We start from the raw sequence: 10742 nt of genomic DNA on the forward strand, positions 1-10742 counted from the left end.
TGCGAATAACCATAAGGTATCTCCGCGTATCATGGGTGCAGAATGACCAAACTTGGTCTCTGCTTGTCATCGGGCCCGCCGCCTCTGGATGACAAAAGGGTGCGGATAACCGTAAGGTATCTCCGTGTATCATGGGTGCAGAATGACCAAACTTGGTCTCTGCTTGTCATCGGGCCCGCCGCCTCTGGATGACAAAAGGGTGCGGATAACCGTAAGGTATCTCCGCGTATCATGGGTGCAGAATGACCAAACTTGGTCTCTGCTTGTCATCGGGCCCGCCGCCTCTGGATGACAAAAGGGTGCGAATAACCATAAGGTATCTCCGCGTATCATGGGTGCAGAATGACCAAACTTGGTCTCTGCTTGTCATCGGGCCCGCCGCCTCTGGATGACAAAAGGGTGCGGATAACCGTAAGGTATCTCCGCGTATCATGGGTGCAGAATGACCAAACTTGGTCTCTGCTTGTCATCGGGCCCGCCGCCTCTGGATGACAAAAGGGTGCGGATAACCGTAAGGTATCTCCGCGTATCATGGGTGCAGAATGACCAAACTTGGTCTCTGCTTGTCATCGGGCCCGCCGCCTCTGGATGACAAAAGGGTGCGGATAACCGTAAGGTATCTCCGCGGGCTACCAGCTCTTGAGTCATGGCAACAAAAGGCGGTGTGGTCGACAAAAGCGAGGCTCTTGCTCCTACGTATCCTCCAATGAGGAATTCAGACCTACGTAGTTCTGGATAACTTGTGAGACTTGAAAAAGTCTCGTTGTTTTCTCCACTAAAATGCAAACATGCTTTAGCAAAGAGACAAATATTCCAACTGATTTAGAGCAGCATATGCTTTTTTGAGTGACAAACAATGCGCCTACCAGGGAAGGAGAGTCTGCTGATGGGATCCCCCATAACCATAAATGAGATCTTGGATGTTAGCATTTCGTTTCTAAATGACCATTTAGAGGAAACACTGGGTTCGACAAAAATAGAAGAAATCTACTCAAAGTGTATCAATCTCGCACAGGTAAGTGTTTCATCCTAATTCCGAACCATAGATATGTCATGACTTGACTTTGCAAATTATTTCCTATCAAATCAAAAATTACACGCGTGATCATGGATCAATAGGGCTTCCCTTGGGAATGGGTTCTTTTGGTGGTTTCTTCTTTCGGCTTTTGTGTGTTTTTGGCTTTTGATTTTCCTGGCTTTTTCTTTTTCTGTTTTTTTTGTTTAGTGCGGGGCGAGAAAAAAAAGGGTCGCTAGCGCACGGGATTTTGGTTGGTAATTAAAGGGAGAAGACCATTTTAGGTCGTGGTTTCCTTTCCTTCTTTTTTTGTTCATTTGGTGACAATTCTGTATTGTTCAGATATTGTCCGGTCCAAAGACCTCTCAGCACATTTCTTCTAGTTTATTTGATCAAGAACTTTCTTTCCTTCCTTTTTACTTTCTCCCATTCTTTGGTTGGGAATTTTCTTTCTTTTCTTTTTGCTTTCCCCCACTCTTTGATTGGGAATTTCCTTTCTTTTCTTTTTGCTTTCTCCCACTCTTTGATTGGGAATTTCCTTTCTTTTCTTTTTGCTTTCTCTTTGATTTGAAAATTTCCTTCTTTCCTTTTTTTGCTTCCGAGGGTAAGGATTATAGTGAGTCATGATTTTGGATCAAGGTTTGTAGAATGGCTAGACATGATACATGTCAGGGTTTGGTTTGGTTCAAGGATAAAAGGGATGCCCCACATTATTTCCATGACACAAATGCAAAAATGACGATTTGGAAATTTTATGCAAAACTGGTTATGCATGCACCTATGCGGACACTCAAGTGTCAAATTTTTATGGTCATGTGATGCTAGGGCTTAGGATTCATTTCCTCTATTTTAGTCAACCCAACGTTTCCAAAATATGTTCTTTTATCAATTTGTGCATTCATCCGAGTCCATTTCGGGCGTCTGGGAAAATCTTCACAGCATTCACCCTTCAGGTGTATACACATTTTTTTCAAAAACTAGTTATGATCAGTGAATTTTTCCAAAGAAAAGTTGGAAGTCATCTCTTTTCAAAAGCATGTTGGTTTTTCAGCTTGACAACTTATTTTTCTTTTTTCTCCTTCTTCTTTTTTTTTTTATCATTATCATTTGTTTATTTCTTTTTCTTGTTTGTTTTTTTTTCTTCTCTTTTTTTTTTTTTTTTCATGAGGTATTTTGCTATATACATGCATATCCAAGGTATCTTGCTACCTAAACATACATATATATGTTTTGTAAGGTATTTTTGCTATATACATGCATATCCAAGGTATCTTTCTACCTAAACATACATATATATTTTGTGAAGTATTTTTTGTTTACATACATGCATATCTAAGGTATCTTTCTACCTAAACATACATATATATTTTGTGAAGTATTTTTTGTTTACATACATGCATATCTAAGGTATCTTTCTACCTAAACATACATATATATATTTTGTGAAGTGTTTTTTTTGTTTACATACATGCATATCTAAGGTATCTTTCTACCTAAACATACATATATATATTTTGTGAGGTATGACTACCTTCCGAGCTTGCGCTTGTTTTATTTAAATCCCCAGGATCATGAGCAACTAGGTGCGTCCTACTATAAAAAGTGATCAAATAACAAGCATAGATTCAAAAGGTACTAGGTTGCCTCCTAGTAGCGCTTCTTTAACGTCTTTAGCTGGACGCGTTATGACTTGTCAGTCACTGACCTAGTACTTTGCTTACCTTTGGCTTTGGACTTGGTTGCCTATTGGTCGGCCATGTGTCGTAGGCAACGCTCTAACCTTTTTATGGATGAGCTGAGGTGAACTTTAGTGGTGATGGCGGTGTGTCTATTGCCCGCTACCGTCCATCCCAATGCTGCTGTGGTGTCTCGCCCTGCGCCTGCCTGGGGGCGCAACACTTCTAGATGAAAACTCGATTGGTAGGGGGCCTGATGACCCTGCTGGGGGCAACAGGCACTCCCTTGAACTGATAGAGACCCGTATTTAGAGCTTGACAACTCCAAGACCCTGTTGGACTTCTTCGGGTCCACTGGGTGTCTTGCAGGCGCGCTCCCTGCAAACAATAGATGGTATCAGAAATCAGTTGAACTATATGCATACTTACCTATGATGACGTGACCTTGCCGGGGGGGTACGGGCACCCTGTAGGACTGATAGAGGCCCGTAACCAGAGCTGGAAACCCCAGGGCCCTGTTGGACTTTTTCGGGTCCACTGGGTGTCTTGTGGGTGCGGTCCCTGCAAACAATAGATGGTATCAGAAATCAGTTGAACTATATGCATACTTACCCATTGTTGGGACGACACAGACCAACTGATACTTTTGCAGGGGGAGATTGGCATTGCGGTCGCTGGGCAGAATGTTGCTAAGTAGCAATGTCATCTATATCTGTGTAAGAGTGGTCATGTTAGTGCGCATGATCCGCACTCGTCTTTTTGCAGCGGCACGGGTGAAATCTTGCCCCGGTATGCATAGTAGCTGTGTGATAGCCTCCCTCTCTGGTTGTGCTCGCACAGTTGGCCCTCCTCCAATATCAGCGGGGGGGCCCAGGAACCGTTAAAAGGAAACTACTGGTCCCTTAACCGGGAGTGCAAGTCTCGGTTAAGCATTTAAGGGCAGAGGACCTTAAATTCTTTTAAGGTGTGGATGTCGAGCACACTGAAAATGAGGACACGTAGCCCTCTAAAGGTGAAGGCGTGCAGCCCTCTCAAGGCGAGGATGTGTAGTCCTTTGGAGGTGAGGGCGTGCAGCCCTCTGTTGGCGAGGATGTGTAGTCCTCTTCAAGGCGAGGACGTGTAGTCCTTTCAACGGTGAGGGTAACTAGTACCCAAGGTGAGGGCGTGTAGCCCTCTCAAGGCGAGGACATGTAGTCCTCTAGAGGTGAGGGCGTGCAGCCCTCTGATGGAAAGGACGTGTAGTCCTCTCAAGGCGAGGACGTGTAGTCCTCTCAACGGTGAGGGTAACTAGTACCCAAGGTGAGGGCGTGTAGCCCTCTCAAGGCGAGGACATGTAGTCCTCTAGACGTGAGGGCGTGCAGCCCTCTGATGGTGAGGACGTATAGTCCTCTCAAGGCGAGGACGTGTAGTCCTCTCAACGGCGAGGGTAACTAGTACCCAAGATGAGGGTGTGTAGCCCTCTCAAGGCGAGGACGTGTAGTCCTCTGATGGTGAGGGCGTGCAGCCCTCTGATGGTGAGGACGCGTAGTCCTCTCAAGGCGAGGACGTGTAGTCCTCTCAGCGGTGAGGGTAACTAGTACCCAAGGTGAGGGTGTGTAGCCCTCTCAAGGCGAGGACATGTAGTCCTCTAGAGGTGAGGGCATGCAGCCCTCTGATGGTGAGGACGTGTAGTCCTCTAAAGGTGAGGACGTGTAGTCCTCTGAAGGTGAGGGCATGTAGCCCTACAAAGGTGAAGGCACATGACCCTTTGACGGCGAGGACGTGTAGTCCTCTGAAGTTGAAGGTACATGACCCTTTGAAGGCGAGGACGTCTAGTCCTCTGAAGGTGAAGGTAACTAGTACCCAAGGTGAGGGCGTGTAGCCCTCTCAAGGCGAGGACTTATAGTCCTCTGGAGGTGAGGGCGTGCAGCCCTCTGGTGGTGAGGACGTGTAGTCCTCTCAAGGCGAGGACGTGTAATCCTCTGACGGTGAGGGTAACTAGTACCCAAGGTGAGGGCGTGTAGCCCTCTCAAGGCGAGGACATGTAGTCCTCTCATGGTGATAGGTACAAATACCCAAGGGTCCACCCTTATGAGAAAGCAAGAGATCGACTCATCGAGAGGGCCGGTCATCCCAAATCCACACGACTGGATATTAGATGTAGGAAATCTATGCAGTTAACATGATTTTTAGGGATGCAGATGCATGCAACCTTTGTCTTGAAATGCGGAAAATGCAGACTTCATATGAAATAATGCAATGTAATGGAAAATTGTACAACGTTCATGACATTCTTTCCCTATTTTGTGATTTTGATTTTGATTTAATTTTTTTTTTGGAAAACACAGATTGACTGTCCTTTTGAAAGAGGTGATAATTCATGCAACCTCATCCTATCTTTTTGCAAATCTCTCCGGGAACTCCCTCAGAGTGTATGTTCTGTTTGATTTAGTCACTTGACCATTTTGGAGTGACGGCAATGGAGCCATTTGATGTTTAATCAACCCATCGAAATCCTAGGGTTTGTCCCCCCCTTTTTTGTTGAAAACATCGATGGGTGAGAACTTTTGATCTGCCCCTATGTTCACTTGAGGCTCATGCACGGTGCCCCTCATTGCCCCAGTGTAAGGCTTTGAGGTACCAATCGTTTTCTTTCGTCATGACCTTGTAGCTGGGAACCTATTGAGTGAGAACTTCTAATCTGCCCCTAGGTTCACTTGAGGCTCATGCACGATGCCCCTCATTGCCCCAGTGTAGGGCTATGAGGTAACCATCGTCGTCTTGTTTTCACAACCTTGTAGCAAGGGAGAATGAAAGAAGCAGTTGATTCTTGCAAAAAAGAATTTTCCAAGGACGAGAAATAGTTGAAGGATCTTTCAGTTGATGGATTAAGTCAAATGACTCCTATGTAGAAGCAAGATGTTTTGATGTCTTGATGATGCTAAAGGATCAAATGCTTCTAAGTTTTATTCAAGACAAGAATCCAAGAAAATCAAGATATATGATCAAGTTGATCTCTAGAATCTTAGGAAGAAGTTTCCAAATTGAAGAAGCAAAAGGTTTGACCAAGGAATTCTATCCTTTCAAATTGAGATTTGCTCTCTGGTAATCGATTACTAGCAGTTTGAAAATGTTTTAATTCAAATTTTTAAAACCTGTAATCGATTACATAAGTCTTGTAATTGATTACCAGAGGGGATTTTCAGAAAATAATTTCCAAGAGACATATCTATTCAAATGTTTTATGAACGGCCATTCAAATGTTTTAAAGAGAGTTTTCATTGCCCAAACAGTTTTATCCTCTCGAAAGATCGAGAGTTTTTCTGAACTGAAATGTCTTATCCTCTCAAAAAGATTCCTTGGTCAACCACTTGCTTATTCAATAAGGAATTTTTGATTGATCTTCATTTTACAATCTACCTCTTTTACGAGAGACCTCTTCTTCTCTTCTTCTTTTTTCTGAAAAGGGATTAAGAGACCGTGGGTCTCTTGTTGTAGGGGATTCTTGAACACAAGGGAAGGGTTGTCCCTATGTGCATTGTTAATCCGAAAAGAGAGAGTGAAAGTTTAATTGGGGAATAATATTCGTATCTTAATTCAATCCCCTCTTCTTCTCAAGGTAACTGAGGCCATTTGTCCAACATCCTATTCTTGATAACTCACTTCTCTCTAAAAAGAAAAAATGAGGTCACATGAACGTCTATATTTTTACTTGAAAACACAGTCAATCAAATGCCTTTTTATTTTTTATTTTGAAACTTATTTTTTATCTTGAAACTTATTTGTTTTGAACTTTGCTCGTTGTTTTACGGCACCCCCACCAACGTGCAAGATGAGTAATCTCTGATTGAACGGTCTTGGAAGTCAACACTCAGGAGCGCAGGTTGCTTGAGCAAACAGACCAATGGCTTACACCCACATTCCGGTGAAAGTTGAATAAGCAAACATGCGTTTGTGAGAGGATGAGGGACAAAGATATCAACTTTATCCATTTCATTTAACATTGTAGCTGTGGTTTACAATAATGGCATAAACTTGGAAACCCTGATGAGTCATTAGGGACACCTAACAACAGCTTTCAAAATTGCCCCATGTGTGGCATCTCTTGTCAATGTCAGGATTTACACGCAATTCTCCTCAAATTTCAGCCAGCCCGCATCAATTAGACCTTGCACCTTACGCTTCAGAGCCCTACCATGCTCAATGGAACGCCCCGGGGCTTCTCCGTGACAAGCACACGTTGCGTTCGAGTCGTATTCTCGGAGAAATGGAGGTTGATGAACCTTGGCTAGGGTTATGGCTACCATTTGAATTATCAAGTAGATATGGGATCAAGTTTAGCATATGACAACGGAATTTGGGGTGAACCCTACAGGCTTTTTGCTGCAAAATTCCTTTTTGTTGGTGTGTTTTTTTTTGGTTTGTGCTAAAGGTGGTCTTCGTCATTGGAAGTGCGGTAGACAGACTTTGTGGTTGATTTAGGGATGGCCTTTGTGGATAACTGGGTGGTGGGTAAGGAGGAGGTTTGTTATTGGCTGAGTAATGACATTGTTGGGTTGGTGGGAAACTTGGCCGTATAGGAATGGCAGTCACAGCATGGGTTTCTCCCTCTTTCTCACCCTCTTCATTTGCCCCAGTTTTCTCAGTCGTCCTAGTAGGATGATCAAATTTGCCTCTTTTCGGATCCACTTCGATCTTTTTGCTGGCGAAGACCAAATCTGTAAAACTTGAAGGTGTGTAACCCACCATTTTTTTTCATAGTAGAACACCGGTCACGTGTCTACTATCATTATGATAATCTCTTTCTCTGTTTTTGGGGGTGCTACTTGAGTTGCCAAGTCTCTCCATCTTTGGGCGTATTCTTTGAAAGATTTGTGCCCCCTTTTTGCACACTTTTTGTAGTTGCATCCTATCCGGAGCCATATCAGAATTGTACTGACACTGCTTAATGAAGGCAACCATTAGGTCCTTCCAAGAATGGACTCAAGAAGGTTCCTAAGTTAGTATACCAGGCAACAGTTGTCCTAGTAAGACTTTCTCAACGCTCTTTTGAGGCAATCAAAAACCTCTTTGCATCTGTCATTAAAGTCAAACTCCACCTTCTTTTGCAACAAGTTGGACAGTGGAAGGGCTACTTTGCTAAAATCCCTTATAAAGCGCCTGTAGAATCCTGCATGACCAAGAAAAGATCGCACCTCTCGCACACAAGAGGGGTAAGGCAATTGTGAAATAACAGAAATTTTTGCAGGATCTACTTCAATGCCTTTATTGGAAATAATGTGGCCTAAAACTATACCTTGCTCAACCATAAAATGACATTTTTCAAAATTTAGAACAAGGTTAGTTTCAATGCATCTATTCAAAACTTTTTCCAAACTATTCAAACAACCATCAAAAGAGGATCCATATACAGTGAAATCATCCATAAACACCTCTATGCAATTTTCTAAAAAATCACGGAAAATACTAATCATGCACCGCTGGAAGGTACCAGGGGCATTGCACAGGCCGAAAGGCATCCTCCTATAAGCAAAAGTGCCGAAGGGGCAGGTGAATGTGGTCTTTTCCTGATCCTCAGGAGCAATAGTAATTTGCATATAACCAGAAAAACCATCAAGGAAACAGTAGTGGGATTTACCTGCCAGGCGTTCAAGCATCTGGTCAATGAATGGCAGGGGAAAATGGTCCTTTTTGGTAACCTGGTTCAGCCTCCTATAGTCAATGCAGACTCTCCAACTGTTCTGCACCCGAGTAGGAATCAGCTCCCCCTTCTCATTTCTGATCACTGTGAGGCCAGTCTTTTTCGGGACTACCTGGACGGGACTCACCCATTGGCTGTCGGAGATAGGATAAATGATTCCAGCTTGCAAAAGCTTGGTTATCTCCTTCTTCACTACATCAAGAATCACCGGGTTGAGTCTTCTCTGTGGCTGTCTTACTGGTTTAGCTCCATCCTCTAAATTTATTCGATGCATACATGTGGATGGGCTAATACCAGGAATGTCCGCCAGGGTCCAGCCTATAGCCTTCTTATGCTTCTTGAGAACTGACAACAACTTCTCCTCTTGCTCATCAGCAAGGGAGGCAGATATAATCACTGGAAAACTCTTGCTATCATCCAAGTAAGCATATTTTAAATTTGATGGCAGAGGCTTCAATTCTGGTGTGGTCGGCTGGACAGTGGTAGAAGGAGATGGTTTCTCAGCCTTGACCTCATAAAGAAAGTCAGAGGTATGTGTACTTCCTGAAACATGGTTAGTCCTATCTGACTCTATAAAATCAATCTCAAGAGGTAAAACACCACCACCAGGCATGCAATCAATATCACTCTCAGATTCACTCTCAGCATCAAATTCAGACATATGATCAAGTACAATTTCAGACTCAATGCATGAAGAGTGAGAGGCATGCAGATTAGAATAAAGATCAGTCATGTATTCATCAACAACATGGTAAATTATTTCAGCACGAAATACAGAAAGATCTTCAGATGGGTATTTCATAGCATCCAGAATATTAAAATGAACAGTTATATCACCAAACTCCATGGACAGTGTGCCTGCATAAACATCTATCTTAGTTCTAGCAGTTTTCATAAAGGGTCTGCCTAGAATGATGGGAACTGATCCTTGAGAAAATCCATCTTCCATATTCAAGATATAAAAATCAACAGGGAAAATCAGTTCACCAACTCTAACTAAGACATCTTCTATGAAACCAACAGGATAGGCAACACTTCTGTTAGCTAAATGAATTACCACATCAGTTGACTGCAAGGGACCTAGAGATAGAGAATTAAAAATAGACAGAGGCATAACACTAACAGAAGCTCCTAAATCTAGCATGGCATTGTCAAACTTACTATTCCCTATGATACAAGGTATGCTGAATGTACCTGGATCTTTGCATTTTTCAGGAATTTGAGGAACAGATTTACCAATCAATGCGGAGACATTTCTGCCCATGCTAATCCGTTCACTTCCTTTAAGCTTCCGCTTATTAGTGCACAGCTCCTTCAAGAATTTGGCATATCTTGGAATTTGCTTTATTGCATCCAACAGAGGTATGTTTACCTCTACCTTTCTAAACGTTTCCAAGATCTCTTTCTCTGCCTCTTCCACTTTTTTGTTGGAAACTGCTCTTGGAGGGAATGGAAGAGGGGAAATGTGCTGCTTCTGCAAATCAGAATTACCTGTGGAAGAAGATTCACCTGCACAGAAATTGTTAGGTAAATTTTTGTCATCACCTTTTTCTGGAATAGAGTGAAGTTTGGCAGGTTCATTTGCAGATGAGGAAGGTGCTACGGGTTGAGGTCCTTGACATTGCTTTCCCGACCTCAATGAAATGGCACTGACATTTTTGGGATTTTGGACAGCTTGAGAAGGCAGCTTGTCAGAATTCTGGGACTGTTGTTGATTCAATTGGGTAGCCAATTGTCCCATCTGATTGGTTAAGCTCTGAATGGAGGCTCTGGTCTCTTGCTGAAACTGCATGTTCTGCATAGTCATTTGCCTCACAAGTTCTTCGAGGGAAGGTTGTGGAGGGGCCTCAACTGTTTTGACGTTTCTGAGTTCGTAATGCAATTTTACGTTTTCTACTTCTAATTACAATTTCGTTGTAGTATAGTGGTAAGTATTCCCGCCTGTCACGCGGGTGACCCGGGTTCGATCCCCGGCAACGGCGCCAAATTTGATCGAGGCCGTACCCGAATCAAATAAACATGAAAATGCAGTAACTAGGAAGTGATCCTAGGTCGTTTCCCAACGAGCAGTGACAAGCCAAATGTTCATAATATACTTGGAGTAACAGTAACGATGGGGGGGGGGGGTTTGGTTGTTTGGTAATTAAAGAGCAGACAAATAAAATGGAATACGAAACTACTAATATTAAAAACGGGTTGTTTCCTCTGATTCAGAAGCCACTCTCTTATCCTGGGTTATGGAGAATTCGTCCCTAACAGTCAACCACTTAATCCAACCCTATTTCAATTTACTAAGCGAAAATCAACTTAGGGTTTTCAATACGTGGTTAGGCACCACATACACCAGTTAGACCTTCGTCCATTAAGCATG

General features: G+C 43.1%; 1 non-coding gene across 1 annotated transcript; it reads left to right on the forward strand.

Annotated features, from left to right (window-relative positions):
* Window positions 1-10281: 10281 nt before the first annotated feature.
* On the forward strand, window positions 10282-10353 carry TRNAD-GUC. Its single transcript has one exon. It is a non-coding gene; the product is annotated as a tRNA-Asp (tRNA).
* Window positions 10354-10742: the final 389 nt, after the last annotated feature.

Source organism: Glycine soja, chromosome 9, assembly GCF_004193775.1.
Source record: "Glycine soja cultivar W05 chromosome 9, ASM419377v2, whole genome shotgun sequence".
In the NCBI taxonomy this organism is placed as follows: domain Eukaryota; kingdom Viridiplantae; phylum Streptophyta; class Magnoliopsida; order Fabales; family Fabaceae; genus Glycine; species Glycine soja.